Genomic DNA, 6151 nt, shown 5'->3' with positions numbered 1-6151 from the left:
CTACCAAACTCTGTCGTTTCTCAGTGTTCATTCGTTCTTTCTCCACCAGAGGGCAGTATGCCCTAACACATCCTACCGCATACATCACATTTCCTATTGCATACCTAGTGCATATTCCTATTGTTCACTGACGTTACTCATACTCTTAAATGGTTCGACCAAGGTCACGGATGATACTGCTGTTACCTGTCTAGTCCTAGTCAGATTAGTGCCGGAAAGAAGCCAGAGTGACCCACAAGAAGGAGTGCTCAGATAAATATTAAATAATTCAATATTAAGTGGATGAGAGTTGTGATTGACGGAAGGTTGTCTCCTTGAAGTCTTTACAAATCAAATCAAATCAGATTGTATTTGTCAGGTACATCGCATTGATACAGTGAAATGTTTTGGGATCTTGCTCCTCGATCAACAATCAACAAATCAACAGTACAATATAATCTAGTAATAATAAACCAGTGACAGTAGTAGTGCATAAGGGTGGAGTGTCAGTAGCAGCAGTAATGACTGTAATAATAACTATAGTAATACAGTGTCAAGTGTCTGTAGCAGCAGTAATAACAGTAATAATAACTATAGTAATACAGTGTCAAGTGTCTGTAGCAGCAGTAATAACAGTAATAATAACTATAGTAATACAGTGTCAAGTGTCTGTAGCAGCAGTAATAACAGTAATAATGCAAAGGAGCAGTGAATGTAGTGGCTACAATTGGCAGATTTACTTCCTGTTTGGATGTGAGGATGAAGCATGAATTTACACGTCCTTCCTGAGTGACATTATCAAAACTATTATCAACAGCCAGTGTGTACAGCACCAGTCAAAGGTTTGGACACACCTTCTCATTCAATGGTTTTTCTTTATTTTTATTATTTTTTACATTGTAGATTGATATTGAAGACATCAAAACTATGAAGGAACACATATGGAATTATGGAGTAAACAAAAAAGTGTTAAACAAACCAGAATATGTTTTATATTTTAGATTCTTCAAAGTAGAGCCACCTTTTGCTTTGATGACAGCTTTGCACACTCTTGGCAAGGTGTGTCCAAACTTTTGACTGGTACTGTATGTGATGGAGACAGAGGTGAGTGATGATTTTATTGGGAAGGATTTCATCCAAGTTTGGACTCTATATGCTCTGGGGATTATAATTCTCAATTCTTTCTCTTTGGTTCTCTCTCTCTCTCTGCCTCTCCAGCTCTCTCTCTCTCCTAGCTGGGCTTGGTCATTACCTCCGCCTGACACCTGACGGTGTTTTGCTGTGTGTCTCTTCCTCTCTCTGGACATTAGTCAGAGGACTCAGCTTTTGTTATTTGGACAGGAAAGTTATCTCACAGGATGTAGAGGCAAAACACCGCCCTGCTACAGCACACAAACACAGACACACACGCACACGCGCACACGAACACACACACACACACTCTTCCACTGCACATCCTGTGGCACTGATTCTCTTAGCCAGACAAGGAATATCTACACACACACACACACACACACACACACACACACACACACACACACACACACACACACACACACACACACACACACACCCGCTGTGCACCACCAACACCAAGGCCAACTGCCTGCTAGTATTTTTATAATCTTCATCCTCCCTGACCTGTTGCTCCCCTCCTGGCGCCAGTGGTCTCAGACCGCCCCCCCCCCAACACACACACACACACACACACACACACACACACACACACACACACGCCCCTGCGGTCCACTGCACCCCCCCATCCCCTCCATGGATAATTGAGACCAGCTGTTGCAAGGTGCCTTCCCTCCACCCCCCCTCCACCCCCCCCCCCCCTCCACCCCCCCTCCACCCTCTTGCTGCACTTGCCTTTCTAGCAGCTTGGAATTTGTAACCCCCCACCTCCCCTCTTCCACTCTCAACCACACGCACACACACACGTACACACACGCGCAGGCACGCACAAACACACACACGCAGGCACGCGCAAACACACACACACACACACAGCACCCTCCCTTTCCACATGCCTCTGAGAGCGCTTGTCACTGCACAGCAGTTGTGTTGATTGACAGATGAGTGTAATCTAACTCTTTTTTTTCTATCTGATTTTCGATATGTTTTTCTTATTGACCCCCCCCCACATCACCCCACCCCCCTCCCGCACCCACACCCCCACCCCCTCACCCACCCCCCCCACCCCCCCACCCCCCACCCCCATTACATTGCCAAAGTGAAATTACAAATGTAAATAACCTATAAAAATGTAAACATCACACACAAGTGTTCCAAAAAGACAGTAAAGGAACAACAATGTCAGCGTTTTGGCGTTTCTGTATTTAAAGTGTTGTATTATTGGAGATGTACAGTGTTGTATCAATGTGTAAATAGTTAAAGTCCTACAGGAAACACAGGCACATTAAGTAAGGGTTGTTTAGTTGTGTTTGTGCTCCACTGGTTGCCCTGGCTCTCTCTCTCTCTCTCTCTCTCTCTCTCTCTCTCTCTCCCTCTCTCTCTCTCTCCCTCTGTCTCCTGCTCTGGGGGGGGGGGGGTGAACTCTTCAAGCCCTGACACAAATGGGCCAGTGGTGACAACAAGCTGTCCCAGCAGACACTCTGGGTGGAATGTGGGATGAGGAATGAGTGTGAGGGGAGAGGAGGGGGAGAGGGGGGAGGAGGGGAGAGGGGAGAGGAGGGGTGGAGGGGAGAGGGGAGGTAGGCATGCCTGCAGAACACTCTCTTTTCCAGCTGGATCTGTGGGGGTCAGAAAGAGTGACTGTGTCCATTTATAAATAATTGTATTTGTGTATGTGTGTGTGTGGGGGTGCGTGCATATGTGTAGGTGCATGTGTGTGTAGGTGCATGTGTGTGTGTCTGTATGTGTGTGTGTGTGTGTGTGTGTGTGTGTGTGTGTGTGTGTGTGTGTGTGTGTGTGTGTGTGTGTGTGTGTGTGTCATGGCCTCTCATTAGGGGGTGAGACTCTGCGGCTCCAGACCCCCATGGTAGGACTGCTCAGTGAGTCTGCAGTGATCCTGCCACTTTGATGCCCCCCCCCCCCCACTGGGAGGCTAATGAGGGTCTGTGTGGGATCTGCAGGCATAGTCTGTGTGTGTGTGTGTGTGTGTGTGTGTGTGTGTGTGTGTGTGTGTGTGTGTGTGTGTGTGTGTGTGTGTGTGTGTGTGTGTGTGTGTGTGTGTGTGTGTGTCTGGAGTAGGGGTGTGGAGCATAATGTTATAATAACTCTGGAAATAGCCAGGGCAGCACTGGGACTTCCTGCTCTCCAGTAGTTTCCCCTCCCTCTCCTCTCTCCCACACACACACACACACACACACACACAGACACACACACACACACAGACACTCACACACTGAGGAACAACCATGAAAGATGACTAAAGGAAAAGAGCAACTTTTTTAATTGTATTTGTGTGATCCATGTGTGTGTGTGTGTGTGTGTGTGTGTGTGTGTGTGTGTGTTAGTGGTGATACGTGTGTGTGTTAGTGGTGATCCGTGTGTGTGTGTGTTAGTGGTGATCCGTGTGTGTGTTAGTGGTGATCCGTGTGTGTGTGTGTGTGTGTGTGTGTGTGTGTGTTAGTGGTGATACGTGTGTGTGTGTGTGTGTGTGTGTGTGTGTGTTAGTGGTGATACGTGTGTGTGTTAGTGGTGATCCGTGTGTGTGTTAGTGGTGATACGTGTGTGTGTGTGTGTGTGTTTTGTTTTGTTTTGTTTTTTTGTTTTTTTTCGCTCACTCTCTCTCTCCCCCTCTCTCCCCCTCTCTCCCCCTCTCTCCTCACCACACCTGTTCTTGAGGTGTGAGGGCTTTTCTTTTTTTTTCTTTTTTTCTCTCCCAGGGGAGGAGAGGGTGGGGTTAAGCCGGGGGGGGGGGGGGGGGGGTAATTGCTTTATTAGTACACTCTTTCCCTCCCCCTTTCCCTCCCTCCCTCCCCTCCTTTTCCCCTTGATGTGAGGTGTCGGCGCGGTTGATAAGCCGTTTGCTGCTCATTTAGCAGCCTGGTGAAAGGGGGGAGGGGAGGAGGGGAGGAGAGAGGGAGAGAGGAGGGAGAAGCTGTGCTTTAATGGACTGTCCGTTAGAGCATTAGTGAGAAACACTCGAGTCACCCCTCTGTTAGAGTGACAGATGAAAGAAGGACAGGGGCTTCGTCCCAATACACTAAGAAGGCCAGATCCCTGGCCTCCTCCCCAGTGTCCTGCATCAAGGTACAGTACCAGTCAAAAGTTTGGACACACCTTGCCAAGAGTGTAAACACATAAACGTATTTAAAACATCCAAAGCATCTGAATTGTTTATGCAAGAGTTGAGGGTTTATCAGTGGAACTCATCATACTGTACATGATGGAGAGAGGAGAGGCAGCCATTGAGGAGAGGCAGCCATTGAGGAGAGGCAGGCATTGAGGAGAGGCAGCCATTGAGGAGAGGCCATTGCAGAATTTTGGAATGTAGCCTTGGTGTATAATCTGAGTGACTGATCCAGGCTCCAGACCCCCAGGGCCCAGGGGAGTTGGGTGGTCGTGGCCCCCTGAGGGAGCACCCTATTGGGCCTGCGGTAAGCCCTTGGTCCCCTGCCTGCCATCATGATGACGTGGTTCCGGATTTACCCAGCTGTTTGGGATCATTGTGTGTGTGTGTGTGTGTGTTTGTGTGTGTGTGTGTGTGTGTGTGTGTGTGTGTGTGTGTGTGTGTGAGAGAGAGTTTGTGTGTGTGTGTGTGTGTGTGTGTGTGTGTGTGTGTGTGTGTGTGTGTGTGTGTGAGAGAGTTTGTGTGTGTGTGTGTGTGTGTGTGTGTGTGTGTGTGTGTGTGTGTGTGTCAATTTGCTCTTTCTTCTCCCTGACACACCTTTGTCCTCTCTCTCACTCCGTCTTCTGTCAGCTCCCTCAGTAATCATCCACCATTTGCTTTGCATTACCATTTATTACGTGTGTGTGTGTGTGTGTGTGTGTGCATGTGTGTGTGTGTGGGAGTGTGTGTGTGTGTGTGTGTGTGGCAAACTTTGGCATCACATTGCAGTCTCCAGTCAGTACTACAGTATCTGTATGCGTATTGTGTGTGATTGTCCTTTCAATGGATTGTGTGTGTGTGTGTGTGTGTGTGTGTGTGTGTGTGTGTGTGTGTGTGTGTGTGTGTGTGTGTTCTTGGTGGCATTACTCCAGTAGAACGGATGTGGGCACATCTGGAAAGGCTTTGTGCAGAGCCGCGGGAGTCGGTGTGTGTGTGTGTGTGTGTGTGTGTGTGTGTGTGTGTGTAGGTGTGTAGGTATGTAGGGGTGTGTGTGTGTGTGTGTGTGTGTGTGTGTGTGTGTGTGTGTAGGGGTCAGTGGCACTGTGCCGTTGTAGTCGTATGGGAATCCTCTCAGCACTCACCTCTGAGGGGGCTGTTTTTCTTTGGGTTAAAAAAAACAAGCTGTCAAGTAATGACTTCAACGTGTGTGTGTGTGGTGTGTGTGTGTGTGTGTGTGTGTGTGTGTGTGTGTGTGTGTGTGTGTGTGTGTGTGTGTGTAGGTGTGTGTGTGTGTGTGTGTGTGTGTGTGTGAGAGAGAGAGAAAGAGAGAGAGAGAGAGAGAGAGAGAGAGAGTGTGTGTGTGGTTTGTTGGGCCCTGTTGTTGGTAATCTGAGCACAGTCATAGACACAGAAACAGCACCAAGGAGAATAGATTTGGTTGGAATGGGACACAATGCCTCCTAACACACTCACCTGTGCACACTTGAATTATATATATTGTTGGTGTTGCAGGATTTGAAGACACTATTCCTGTAAATGATTGCTGCAACATACACTTGACATGGTATTACTATAGTTATTATTATTCTAGTCATTACTGCTGCTACAGACACTACACCCTTATGCACTACTACTGTCACTGGTTTATTATTACTAGATTATATTATATTGTTGATTTGTTGACTGTTGTTGGTCGAGGAGCAAGATCCCAAAGCATTTCACTGTATAAATTACGGCAGTCTGCGATGTACGTGACAAATAGAATCTGATTTGATTTGATTTTGATTTGGTTGTTGTGACTGTCTGAAGCTGGGCTTGGGCAGTTCATGGAGGATGGAGATAAGACAGATGGAGACAGAGTTGGCTTCAGATCCACCTCAAGCCCGGACGATAGAGGGACCAGTTTTGTGGAGGAGGAGGGAAGGGTTAGGGTTA

The sequence above is a fragment of the Argentina silus genome (genome assembly GCF_951799395.1).
Source record: "Argentina silus genome assembly, chromosome: 8".
Classification (NCBI taxonomy): Eukaryota; Metazoa; Chordata; class Actinopteri; order Argentiniformes; family Argentinidae; genus Argentina; species Argentina silus.
The sequence above is the reverse complement of the archived record's forward strand: the minus strand, read 5'-3'. Positions refer to the sequence as shown.